Source organism: Pristiophorus japonicus, unplaced genomic scaffold (assembly GCF_044704955.1).
Source record: "Pristiophorus japonicus isolate sPriJap1 unplaced genomic scaffold, sPriJap1.hap1 HAP1_SCAFFOLD_58, whole genome shotgun sequence".
NCBI classification, from domain to species: Eukaryota; Metazoa; Chordata; class Chondrichthyes; family Pristiophoridae; genus Pristiophorus; species Pristiophorus japonicus.
In genome coordinates, this window is record NW_027254488.1 from 547,528 (window position 1) to 562,130 (window position 14,603).

At 41.9% G+C, this 14,603-nt stretch overlaps 2 non-coding genes across 2 annotated transcripts; both read right to left on the bottom strand.

Moving 5' to 3' along the window:
• Positions 1-1,361: 1,361 nt before the first annotated feature.
• Positions 1,362-1,449, bottom strand: trnap-ugg (transfer RNA proline (anticodon UGG)). Its single transcript is given in 2 exon segments — positions 1,362-1,397; positions 1,414-1,449. It is a non-coding gene; the product is annotated as a tRNA-Pro (tRNA).
• A 6,176-nt stretch (positions 1,450-7,625) lies between these two features.
• Positions 7,626-7,713, bottom strand: trnap-ugg (transfer RNA proline (anticodon UGG)). Its single transcript is given in 2 exon segments — positions 7,626-7,661; positions 7,678-7,713. It is a non-coding gene; the product is annotated as a tRNA-Pro (tRNA).
• Positions 7,714-14,603: the final 6,890 nt, after the last annotated feature.

The window sequence follows — 14,603 nt, forward strand, 5'->3', positions numbered from 1 at the left end:
GTATTTGAAAATAAGGGGGAAGGAGCTCATCATGTCACACAGCCCATCCGCAAGCTCTCGCTAAAATCGCTATGTTTCTAACTTATATAATTTGCCTTCTTTCACATGTGGAATAGCAAAATCCCACAGCAGATTCTTCTCCTGTCAGGCAGTCCCCGAATGCGTGTTGAATCAAATCAGTGTGGCTTCAAGTTGCATGTAATGCATTTTTCCTCCCATGACATGAAATGCACAATAAGATCGCGCAGAACGTTTCCACGCACTCTCTCACTTACACAAACACTCCAACAAACTAAACATTTTGCACCCTCCAAAGGCAGTTTTTGAAATTTGAAATTTGAAATCCGGGACAGACAGCACATTCCTTTTAAACAGATAGATAATGATCCGATACAGATAGCACACCATTTTGTAGAGACAGAGAATGACCCCGGGCAGACCAGCACATCACCTTAAAAGGTATACATAACACAATGAACAAAAACAAAGCATTCTGTAAAACTCAGCAGGCCGTGAACATTCTGTGGATGAATTTCCCGGGCTCACGTTCAGTCAGATGATCATTCCGATCTTTTAAGAAAAATGTAAAGTTTACAGATTTTTCCACGAAAATAGCGCCTGGAAAAAAATAGGCAGCGAGGAAGGACAAAAGGGAATGCTTGTGATACAGTGGAGCGTAGGAGTGATTGAATAATAAATGGCACAATGCGAAAAGGCAAAGTGGGTGGTGAGCGGGCAATAAAGTAACAAAGGATGGACCAGAGGAGGTGTTAGTGTGAACAGCAGAACCATTAGCAGACAATGAGAGCGGTGCTTATGATCCGATACGTTGAACCGAATGTTGAGGCCAGAACACTATAACATGCCTGGAATGTAGGGTTTGAACGCCTTTTAATCAGACCAGGCAGCTTGGCCACCCCGGATTGATTTCCTGCATGATTTAAATTCGGCAGCCAAGGGACTAAATCCAAAGCCAGCTTCTCACATCTTTTCAGCGCGAGAGAAACAGGACGCAATCATATTCAGGACAGAGTCTGTTTCAAGTTGAATTTGAGATTGACGTTGAATGTATGCTTATCCCTTTGGAGGTGAGCTCATGTGTGCAGAAAGGAAGATACACTGATCAACTATTTGCCGGAATCAAACCGGGGTTTAGGTAGTCCAATGAGACGCAGAGCCGAGTCCATCTGAGAGACATGAACTTTACTCAGTTCGGTGAGTTTCACTTTGCTCCTGTGAATCTCCAGGATTTTTAGACGCTGTGTGAACAACGGAGTGCAATCACACGTTTTAATTTGAAACATGTCAGTTTTCTCACATGTCGACCGGCTGAGAAGTCGTTTTTTGACTAAAAGTTGGCAGGGCTCGTCCGGGATTTGAACCCGGGACCTCTCGCATTTCAATTATTATAATCCCAAAGCGAGAATCATACCCCTAGACCAACGAGCCACCGACAGTGAGAAACGTAGCTCTCAGTTTCTGACGTTAGTTTGCTATTCGGACCATCGTGCCTGTGCTGACTCTCAGAGACCGATCTCATGAGTCCCCCTCTCCATCGTCCTGCTAATGTTTTCCCTTTGATGAAGTGATTATTTTTTGTGACATTACTTTAGCAACGAGTTGCATCCTTTTCAGTAAAAGGTGAATTTGGCAATGAGGATAAATGTGATTGAATAAAAAAACGAGGGGAAAGTGTTTAACACAATAACGACGAAGCTGGGGGCATACTGGATCAGCAGTCCATTGCCTCAACCTGTCAGTCACCTTGTCTCCTCTTTACTGCAACGTGAGACATCCATCCCCTATTTTTGCATTCAAACAGAAATAATGTGCACGAAAGTCTACTTCACCGCTTGTTTTGCCCGTGCAACCAGATCGTCAGTGATGAAAATATGCCATTAGCTTCTTAAAGCACACAGCCTTCCTTTACTTCAGGTGAGTGACTGTCCGAGATGGTTGGTTTTGAGGCAGAATCAAAACAAAGAATATAAAATTTCACGCGGCGCGATAGCTGACGGCTGCAGGACTCGAACTTGCAATCTTCTGATAAGATCACAATTACAATCGAAGTCAGACACCTTATCCTTTAGGCCACGCGGCCGATATCGTCGGTGCATAATTTGTTGTTTTTTATATTGAGAGCAAATTTGGGACAAGGGTTGCATCAAGGAGTGGATATCGGAAAACATGAGCATATTTTGAGTAATGAACAGATGAGCTGCGATATGGATGTACACGGACACAGGCAAAGTCAATGTAGCTTGAAACACAACAGTTTAACAATTCGGTTCTCACAGCTGATAATCACACTCCTTTTTAAATGTACAGGATGATCCGGATAATGAGAAAATACGTTTTAAAGGGGCAATTGATGAACCGGAACTGACAACCATCCCGTTGAAACAGACACCGAATGATCCTGGACAGGAAGCACATCCCTCTTACACAGCTGTAGAATTGCCCTTCACGGACAGCAGTTGCCTTTCAGAAGAATAAAGTGGGATTTCTATCATTCCTGAATGCAATTGTGTTGTGCGTGATTGAGCGCGGTTCTCATGAGCACAAGGAACTGGGACGGTTGTTGAAGCCACAGGTGACAGACAAGCAGGAAAGAGGGAGGGACATAAAACCAACCCAGACAAACAGACAATTTAAAACATATATATATTTATCATGATAAGAAAATAAATAAATTTACAATTTTATTGCAAAAAATTTAATTTGATTTGATTGAAATAAATAAATAATTGTTTCTTAATCTATATATTTTTGATTGAACGAAGTCTGTGCCACTGCATGAAATCCACTGGAAATCATGGTGTGCAGTCAGTAAATACCCCAACACAGTAAGCCCATGGTGTAAGACAAGCCACGAGGGAAGATGTGGGAAACAAAGGCCATCTTTTAAACTCGCGATTGCTTTTCTGCAGGATCAGACAGAAGCTGCGTGTGCTGTGAAAGTGGTCAAATGTAATAGAGCCAATGCAGGCAGAACAGAAAAGCACATTTATTGTCAAAGTTAAAAAGTAGGGAATGTATGTAAATATATGCATATATAAATATTGATACATATATTTATATAAACAAAGTCAGTCAGTCAGTCATGTCTTGTCTTGTCTTGATTTGATTTGTATTTGAAAATAAGGGGGAAGGAGCTCATCATGTCACACAGCCCATCCGCAAGCTCTCGCTAAAATCGCTATGTTTCTAACTTATATAATTTGCCTTCTTTCACATGTGGAATAGCAAAATCCCACAGCAGATTCTTCTCCTTTCAGGCAGTCCCCGAATGCGTGTTGAATCAAATCAGTGTGGCTTCAAGTTGCATGTAATGCATTTTTCCTCCCATGACATGAAATGCACAGTAAGATCGCGCAGAATGTTTCCACGCACTCTCTCACTTACACAAACACTCCAACAAACTAAAAATTCTGCACCCTCCAAAGGCAGTTTTTGAAATTTGAAATTTGAAAATCCGGGACAGACAGCACATTCCTTTTAAACAGATAGATAATGATCCGATACTGATAGCACACCATTTTGTAGAGACAGATAATGACCCCGGGCAGACCAGCACATCACCTTAAAAGGGATACAGAAACACAATGAACAAAAACAAAGCATTCTGTAAAACTCAGCAGGCCGTGAACATTCTGTGGATGAATTTCCCGGGCTCACGTTCAGTCAGATGATTATTCCGATCTTTTAAGAAAAATGTAAAGTTTACAGATTTTTCCACGAAAATAGCGCCTGGAAAAAAATAGGCAGCGAGGAAGGACAAAAGGGAATGCTTGTGATACAGTGGAGCGTAGATGTGATTGAATAATGAATGGCACAATGCGAAAAGGCAAAGTGGGTGGTAAGCGGGCAATAAAGTAACAAAGGATGGACCAGAGGAGGTGTTAGTGTGAATAGCAGAACCATTAGCAGACAATGGGAGCGGTGCTTATGATCCGATACGTTGAACCGAATGTTGAGGCCAGAACACTATAACATGCCTGGAATGTAGGGTTTGAACGCCTTTTAATCAGACCAGGCAGCTTGGCCACCCCGGATTGATTTCCTGCATGATTTAAATTCGGCAGCCAAGGGACTAAATCCAAAGCCAGCTTCTCACATCTTTTCAGCGCGAGAGAAACAGGACGCAATCATATTCAGGGCAGAGTCTGTTTCAAGTTGAATTTGAGATTAACGTTGAATGTATGCTTATCCCTTTGGAGGTGAGCTCATGCGTGCAGAAAGGAAGATACACTGATCAAGTATTTGCCGGAATCAAACCGGGGTTTAGGTTGTCCAATGAGACGCAGAGCCGAGTACATCTGAGAGACATGAACTTTACTCAGTTCGGTGAGTTTCACTTTGCTCCTGTGAATCTCCAGGATTTTTAGACGCTGTGTGAACAACGGAGTGCAATCACACGTTTTAATTTGAAACATGTCAGTTTTCTCACATGTCGACCGGCTGAGAAGTCGTTTTTTGACTAAAAGTTGGCAGGGCTCGTCCAGGATTTGAACCCGGGACCTCTGGCATTTCAATTATTATAATCCCAAAGCGAGAATCATACCCCTAGACCAACGAGCCACCGACAGTGAGAAACGTAGCTCTCAGTTTCTGACGTTAGTTTGCTATTCGGCCCATCGTGCCTGTGCTGACTCTCAGAGACCGATCTCATGAGTCCCCCTCTCCATCGTCCTGCTAATGTTTTCCCTTTGATGAAGTGATTATTTTTTGTGACATTACTTCACCAACGAGTTGCATCCTTTTCAGTAAAAGGTGAATTTGGCAATGAGGATAAATGTGATTGAATAAAAAAACGAGGGGAAAGTGTTTAACACAATAACGACGAAGCTGGGGGCAGACTGGATCAGCAGTCCATTGCCTCAACCTGTCAGTCACCTTGTCTCCTATTGACTGCAAAGTCAGACATCCATCCCCTACTTTTTGCTTTCAAACAGAGATAATGTGCACGAAAGTCTACTTCACCGCTTGTTTTGCCCATTCAACCAGATCGACAGTGATGAAAATGTACCATTAGCTTCTTAAAGCACACAGCCTTCCTTTACTTCAGGTGAGTGACTGTCCGAGATGGTTGGTTTTGAGGCAGAATCAAAACAAAGAATATAAAATTTCACGCGGCGCGATAGCTGACCGCTGCAGGACTCGAACTTGCAATCTTCTGATAATATCACAATTACAATCGAAGTCAGACACCTTATCCTTTAGGCCACGCGGCCGCTATCGTCGGTGCATAATTTGTTGTTTTTTATATTGAGAGCAAATTTGGGACAAGGGTTGCATCAAGGAGTGGATATCGGAAAACATGAGCATATTTTGAGTAATGAACAGATGCGCTGCGATATGGATGTAAACGGACACAGGCAAAGTCAATGTAGCTTGAAACACAACAGTTTAACAATTCGGTTCTCACAGCTGATAATCACACTCCTTTTTAAATGTACAGGATGATCCGGATAAGGAGAAAATACGTTTTAAAGGGGCAATTGATGAACCGGAACTGACAACCATCCCGTTGAAACAGACACCGAATGATCCTGGACAGGAAGCACATCCCTCTTACACAGCTGTAGAATTGCCCTTCACGGACAGCAGTTGCCTTTCAGAAGAATAAAGTGGGATTTCTATCATTCCTGAATGCAATTGTGTTGTGCGTGATTGAGCGCGGTTCTCATGAGCACAAGGAACTGGGACGGTTGTTGAAGCCACAGGTGACAGACAAGCAGGAAAGAGGGAAGGAAATAAAACCAACCCAGACAAACAGACAATTTAAAACATATATATATTTATCATGATAAGAAAATAAATAAATTTACAATTTTATTGCAAAAAATTTAATTTGATTTGATTGAAATAAATAAATAATTGTTTCTTAATCTATATATTTTTGATTGAACGAAGTCTGTGCCACTGCATGAAATCCACTGGAAATCATGGTGTGCAGTCAGTAAATACCCAAACACAGTAAGCCCATGGTGTAAGACAAGCCACGAGGGAAGATGTGGGAAACAAAGGCCATCTTTTAAACTCGCGATTGCTTTTCTGCAGGATCAGACAGAAGCTGCGTGTGCTGTGAAAGCGGTCAAATGTAATAGAGCCAATGCAGGCAGAACAGAAAAGCACATTTATTGTCAAAGTTAAAAAGTAGGGAATGTATGTAAATATATGCATATATAAATATTGATACATATATTTATATAAACAAAGTCAGTCAGTCAGTCATGTCTTGTCTTGTCTTGATTTGATTTGTATTTGAAAATAAGGGGGAAGGAGCTCATCATGTCACACAGCCCATCCACAAGCTCTCGCTAAAATCGCTATGTTTCTAACTTATATAATTTGCCTTCTTTCATTTGTGGAATAGCAAAATCCCACAGCAGATTCTTCTCCTGTCAGGCAATCCCCGAATGCGTGTTGAATCAAATCAGTGTGGCTTCATGTTGCATGTAATGCATTTTTCCTCCCATGACATGAAATGCACAGTAAGATCGCGCAGAACGTTTCCACGCACTCTCTCACTTACACAAACACTCCAACAAACTAAAAATTCTGCACCCTCCAAAGGCAGTTTTTGAAATTTGAAATTTGAAATCTGGGATAGACAGCACATTCCTTTTAAACAGATAGATAATGATCCGATACTGATAGCACACCATTTTGTAGAGACAGAGAATGACCCCGGGCAGACCAGCAGATCACCTTAAAAGGGATACAGAAACACAATGAACAAAAACAAAGCATTCTGTAAAACTCAGCAGGCCGTGAACATTCTGTGGATGAATTTCCCGGGCTCACGTTCAGTCAGATGATCATTCCGATCTTTTAAGAAAAATGTAAAGTTTACAGATTTTTCCACGAAAATAGCGCCTGGAAAAAAATAGGCAGCGAGGAAGGACAAAAGGGAATGCTTGTGATACAGTGGAGCGTAGGAGTGATTGAATAATAAATGGCACAATGCGAAAAGGCAAAGTGGGTGGTGAGCGGGCAATAAAGTAACAAAGGATGGACCAGAGGAGGTGTTAGTGTGAACAGCAGAACCATTAGCAGACAATGAGAGCGGTGCTTATGATCCGATACGTTGAACCGAATGTTGAGGCCAGAACACTATAACATGCCTGGAATGTAGGGTTTGAACGCCTTTTAATCAGACCAGGCAGCTTGGCCACCCCGGATTGATTTCCTGCATGATTTAAATTCGGCAGCCAAGGGACTAAATCCAAAGCCAGCTTCTCACATCTTTTCAGCGCGAGAGAAACAGGACGCAATCATATTCAGGATAGAGTCTGTTTCAAGTTGAATTTGAGATTGACGTTGAATGTATGCTTATCCCTTTGGAGGTGAGCTCATGCGTGCAGAAAGGAAGATACACTGATCAACTATTTGCCGGAATCAAACCGGGGTTTAGGTAGTCCAATGAGACGCAGAGCCGAGTCCATCTGAGAGACATGAACTTTACTCAGTTCGGTGAGTTTCACTTTGCTCCTGTGAATCTCCAGGATTTTTAGACGCTGTGTGAACAACGGAGTGCAATCACACGTTTTAATTTGAAACATGTCAGTTTTCTCACATGTCGACCGGCTGAGAAGTCGTTTTTTGACTAAAAGTTGGCAGGGCTCGTCCGGGATTTGAACCCGGGACCTCTCGCATTTCAATTATTATAATCCCAAAGCGAGAATCATACCCCTAGACCAACGAGCCACCGACAGTGAGAAACGTAGCTCTCAGTTTCTGACGTTAGTTTGCTATTCGGCCCATCGTGCCTGTGCTGACTCTCAGAGACCGATCTCATGAGTCCCCCTCTCCATCGTCCTGCTAATGTTTTCCCTTTGATGAAGTGATTATTTTTTGTGACATTACTTTAGCAACGAGTTGCATCCTTTTCAGTAAAAGGTGAATTTGGCAATGAGGATAAATGTGATTGAATAAAAAAACGAGGGGAAAGTGTTTAACACAATAACGACGAAGCTGGGGGCATACTGGATCAGCAGTCCATTGCCTCAACCTGTCAGTCACCTTGTCTCCTCTTTACTGCAACGTCAGACATCCATCCCCTATTTTTGCATTCAAACAGAAATAATGTGCACGAAAGTCTACTTCACCGCTTGTTTTGCCCGTGCAACCAGATCGTCAGTGATGAAAATATGCCATTAGCTTCTTAAAGCACACAGCCTTCCTTTACTTCAGGTGAGTGACTGTCCGAGATGGTTGGTTTTGAGGCAGAATCAAAACAAAGAATATAAAATTTCACGCGGCGCGATAGCTGACGGCTGCAGGACTCGAACTTGCAATCTTCTGATAAGATCACAATTACAATCGAAGTCAGACACCTTATCCTTTAGGCCACGCGGCCGATATCGCCGGTGCATAATTTGTTGTTTTTTATATTGAGAGCAAATTTGGGACAAGGGTTGCATCAAGGAGTGGATATCGGAAAACATGAGCATATTTTGAGTAATGAACAGATGCGCTGCGATATGGATGTACACGGACACAGGCAAAGTCAATGTAGCTTGAAACACAACAGTTTAACAATTCGGTTCTCACAGCTGATAATCACACTCCTTTTAAAATGTACAGGATGATCCGGATAATGAGAAAATACGTTTTAAAGGGGCAATTGATGAACCGGAACTGACAACCATCCCGTTGAAACAGACACCGAATGATCCTGGACAGGAAGCACATCCCTCTTACACAGCTGTAGAATTGCCCTTCACGGACAGCAGTTGCCTTTCAGAAGAATAAAGTGGGATTTCTATCATTCCTGAATGCAATTGTGTTGTGCGTGATTGAGCGCGGTTCTCATGAGCACAAGGAACTGGGACGGTTGTTGAAGCCACAGGTGACAGACAAGCAGGAAAGAGGGAGGGACATAAAACCAACCCAGACAAACAGACAATTTAAAACATATATATATTTATCATGATAAGAAAATAAATAAATTTACAATTTTATTGCAAAAAATTTAATTTGATTTGATTGAAATAAATAAATAATTGTTTCTTAATCTATATATTTTTGATTGAACGAAGTCTGTGCCACTGCATGAAATCCACTGGAAATCATGGTGTGCAGTCAGTAAATACCCAAACACAGTAAGCCCATGGTGTAAGACAAGCCACGAGGGAAGATGTGGGAAACAAAGGCCATCTTTTAAACTCGCGATTGCTTTTCTGCAGGATCAGACAGAAGCTGCGTGTGCTGTGAAAGTGGTCAAATGTAATAGAGCCAATGCAGGCAGAACAGAAAAGCACATTTATTGTCAAAGTTAAAAAGTAGGGAATGTATGTAAATATATGCATATATAAATATTGATACATATATTTATATAAACAAAGTCAGTCAGTCAGTCATGTCTTGTCTTGTCTTGATTTGATTTGTATTTGAAAATAAGGGGGAAGGAGCTCATCATGTCACACAGCCCATCCGCAAGCTCTCGCTAAAATCGCTATGTTTCTAACTTATATAATTTGCCTTCTTTCACATGTGGAATAGCAAAATCCCACAGCAGATTCTTCTCCTTTCAGGCTGTCCCCGAATGCGTGTTGAATCAAATCAGTGTGGCTTCAAGTTGCATGTAATGCATTTTTCCTCCCATGACATGAAATGCACAGTAAGATCGCGCAGAATGTTTCCACGCACTCTCTCACTTACACAAACACTCCAACAAACTAAAAATTCTGCACCCTCCAAAGGCAGTTTTTGAAATTTGAAATTTGAAATCCGGGACAGACAGCACATTCCTTTTAAACAGATAGATAATGATCCGATACTGATAGCACACCATTTTGTAGAGACAGATAATGACCCCGGGCAGACCAGCACATCACCTTAAAAGGGATACAGAAACACAATGAACAAAAACAAAGCATTCTGTAAAACTCAGCAGGCCGTGAACATTCTGTGGATGAATTTCCCGGGCTCACGTTCAGTCAGATGATTATTCCGATCTTTTAAGAAAAATGTAAAGTTTACAGATTTTTCCACGAAAATAGCGCCTGGAAAAAAATAGGCAGCGAGGAAGGACAAAAGGGAATGCTTGTGATACAGTGGAGCGTAGATGTGATTGAATAATGAATGGCACAATGCGAAAAGGCAAAGTGGGTGGTAAGCGGGCAATAAAGTAACAAAGGATGGACCAGAGGAGGTGTTAGTGTGAACAGCAGAACCATTAGCAGACAATGGGAGCGGTGCTTATGATCCGATACGTTGAACCGAATGTTGAGGCCAGAACACTATAACATGCCTGGAATGTAGGGTTTGAACGCCTTTTAATCAGACCAGGCAGCTTGGCCACCCCGGATTGATTTCCTGCATGATTTAAATTCGGCAGCCAAGGGACTAAATCCAAAGCCAGCTTCTCACATCTTTTCAGCGCGAGAGAAACAGGACGCAATCATATTCAGGGCAGAGTCTGTTTCAAGTTGAATTTGAGATTAACGTTGAATGTATGCTTATCCCTTTGGAGGTGAGCTCATGCGTGCAGAAAGGAAGATACACTGATCAAGTATTTGCCGGAATCAAACCGGGGTTTAGGTTGTCCAATGAGACGCAGAGCCGAGTACATCTGAGAGACATGAACTTTACTCAGTTCGGTGAGTTTCACTTTGCTCCTGTGAATCTCCAGGATTTTTAGACGCTGTGTGAACAACGGAGTGCAATCACACGTTTTAATTTGAAACATGTCAGTTTTCTCACATGTCGACCGGCTGAGAAGTCGTTTTTTGACTAAAAGTTGGCAGGGCTCGTCCAGGATTTGAACCCGGGACCTCTGGCATTTCAATTATTATAATCCCAAAGCGAGAATCATACCCCTAGACCAACGAGCCACCGACAGTGAGAAACGTAGCTCTCAGTTTCTGACGTTAGTTTGCTATTCGGCCCATCGTGCCTGTGCTGACTCTCAGAGACCGATCTCATGAGTCCCCCTCTCCATCGTCCTGCTAATGTTTTCCCTTTGATGAAGTGATTATTTTTTGTGACATTACTTCACCAACGAGTTGCATCCTTTTCAGTAAAAGGTGAATTTGGCAATGAGGATAAATGTGATTGAAAAAAAAAAACGAGGGGAAAGTGTTTAACACAATAACGACGAAGCTGGGGGCAGACTGGATCAGCAGTCCATTGCCTCAACCTGTCAGTCACCTTGTCTCCTATTGACTGCAAAGTCAGACATCCATCCCCTACTTTTTGCTTTCAAACAGAGATAATGTGCACGAAAGTCTACTTCACCGCTTGTTTTGCCCATTCAACCAGATCGACAGTGATGAAAATGTACCATTAGCTTCTTAAAGCACACAGCCTTCCTTTACTTCAGGTGAGTGACTGTCCGAGATGGTTGGTTTTGAGGCAGAATCAAAACAAAGAATATAAAATTTCACGCGGCGCGATAGCTGACCGCTGCAGGACTCGAACTTGCAATCTTCTGATAATATCACAATTACAATCGAAGTCAGACACCTTATCCTTTAGGCCACGCGGCCGCTATCGTCGGTGCATAATTTGTTGTTTTTTATATTGAGAGCAAATTTGGGACAAGGGTTGCATCAAGGAGTGGATATCGGAAAACATGAGCATATTTTGAGTAATGAACAGATGCGCTGCGATATGGATGTAAACGGACACAGGCAAAGTCAATGTAGCTTGAAACACAACAGTTTAACAATTCGGTTCTCACAGCTGATAATCACACTCCTTTTTAAATGTACAGGATGATCCGGATAAGGAGAAAATACGTTTTAAAGGGGCAATTGATGAACCGGAACTGACAACCATCCCGTTGAAACAGACACCGAATGATCCTGGACAGGAAGCACATCCCTCTTACACAGCTGTAGAATTGCCCTTCACGGACAGCAGTTGCCTTTCAGAAGAATAAAGTGGGATTTCTATCATTCCTGAATGCAATTGTGTTGTGCGTGATTGAGCGCGGTTCTCATGAGCACAAGGAACTGGGACGGTTGTTGAAGCCACAGGTGACAGACAAGCAGGAAAGAGGGAAGGAAATAAAACCAACCCAGACAAACAGACAATTTAAAACATATATATATTTATCATGATAAGAAAATAAATAAATTTACAATTTTATTGCAAAAAATTTAATTTGATTTGATTGAAATAAATAAATAATTGTTTCTTAATCTATATATTTTTGATTGAACGAAGTCTGTGCCACTGCATGAAATCCACTGGAAATCATGGTGTGCAGTCAGTAAATACCCAAACACAGTAAGCCCATGGTGTAAGACAAGCCACGAGGGAAGATGTGGGAAACAAAGGCCATCTTTTAAACTCGCGATTGCTTTTCTGCAGGATCAGACAGAAGCTGCGTGTGCTGTGAAAGCGGTCAAATGTAATAGAGCCAATGCAGGCAGAACAGAAAAGCACATTTATTGTCAAAGTTAAAAAGTAGGGAATGTATGTAAATATATGCATATATAAATATTGATACATATATTTATATAAACAAAGTCAGTCAGTCAGTCATGTCTTGTCTTGTCTTGATTTGATTTGTATTTGAAAATAAGGGGGAAGGAGCTCATCATGTCACACAGCCCATCCGCAAGCTCTCGCTAAAATCGCTATGTTTCTAACTTATATAATTTGCCTTCTTTCATTTGTGGAATAGCAAAATCCCACAGCAGATTCTTCTCCTGTCAGGCAATCCCCGAATGCGTGTTGAATCAAATCAGTGTGGCTTCATGTTGCATGTAATGCATTTTTCCTCCCATGACATGAAATGCACAGTAAGATCGCGCAGAACGTTTCCACGCACTCTCTCACTTACACAAACACTCCAACAAACTAAAAATTCTGCACCCTCCAAAGGCAGTTTTTGAAATTTGAAATTTGAAATCTGGGATAGACAGCACATTCCTTTTAAACAGATAGATAATGATCCGATACTGATAGCACACCATTTTGTAGAGACAGAGAATGACCCCGGGCAGACCAGCACATCACCTTAAAAGGGATACAGAAACACAATGAACAAAAACAAAGCATTCTGTAAAACTCAGCAGGCCGTGAACATTCTGTGGATGAATTTCCCGGGCTCACGTTCAGTCAGATGATCATTCCGATCTTTTAAGAAAAATGTAAAGTTTACAGATTTTTCCACGAAAATAGCGCCTGGAAAAAAATAGGCAGCGAGGAAGGACAAAAGGGAATGCTTGTGATACAGTGGAGCGTAGGAGTGATTGAATAATAAATGGCATAATGCGAAAAGGCAAAGTGGGTGGTAAGCGGGCAATAAAGTAACAAAGGATGGACCAGAGGAGGTGTTAGTGTGAACAGCAGAACCATTAGCAGACAATGAGAGCGGTGCTTATGATCCGATACGTTGAACCGAATGTTGAGGCCAGAACACTATAACATGCCTGGAATGTAGGGTTTGAACGCCTTTTAATCAGACCAGGCAGCTTGGCCACCCCGGATTGATTTCCTGCATGATTTAAATTCGGCAGCCAAGGGACTAAATCCAAAGCCAGCTTCTCACATCTTTTCAGCGCGAGAGAAACAGGACGCAATCATATTCAGGGCAGAGTCTGTTTCAAGTTGAATTTGAGATTGACGTTGAATGTATGCTTATCCCTTTGGAGGTGAGTTCATGCGTGCAGAAAGGAAGATACACTGATCAAGTATTTGCCGGAATCAAACCGGGGTTTAGGTTGTCCAATGAGACGCAGAGCCGAGTACATCTGAGAGACATGAACTTTACTCAGTTCGGTGAGTTTCACTTTGCTCCTGTGAATCTCCAGGATTTTTCGAAACTGTGTGAACAACGGAGTGCAATCACACGTTTTAATTTGAAACATGTCAGTTTTCTCACATGTCGACCGTGAAACTAGATCGACAGTGATGAAAATGTGCCAGTAGCTTCTTAAACCAAACAGCCTTCCTTTACTTCAGGTGAGTGACTGTCCGAGATGCCTGGTTTTGAGGCAGAATCAAAGCAAAGAATATAAAAGTTCACACGGCGCGTTAGCTGACCGCAGCAGGACTCGAACCTGCAATCTTCTGATAAAATTACAATTACAATCGAAGTCAGACACCTTATGCATTAGGCCACGCGGCCGCTCCGTTTGGTACAAAATTTGTTGTTTTTTATATTGAGAGCAAATATGGGACAACGGTTTTGTGAAGGAGTGGATCTCGGAAAACAGGTGTGGAATGAGGTGTGGAATGAGGTGTGGAATGAAGAGTGGAATGAAGAGTTGAATGATGTTTGTAATGAGGTTTGGAATGATGTTTCGAATGATGTGTGGAGTGAGATTTGTAATGATGTGAGGAATGAGGTGTGGAATGTGGTGTGGAATGATGTGTGGAATGATGTGTGGAATGATGTGTGGAATATGGTGTCTAATGAGCTGTGGAATGTGTTGTGGAATGATGTGAGGAATGATGTGCAGAATGATGTGCAGAATGAGGTGTGGAATGTTGTGTGGAATGAGGTGTAGAATGATGTGTGGAATGATGTGTGGAATGAGGTGTGGTATAATGTGTGGAATGAGGTGCGGAATGAAATGTGGAATGATGTGTGGAATGATGTGTTGAATGATGTGAGAATGAATGTGGAATGAGATTAA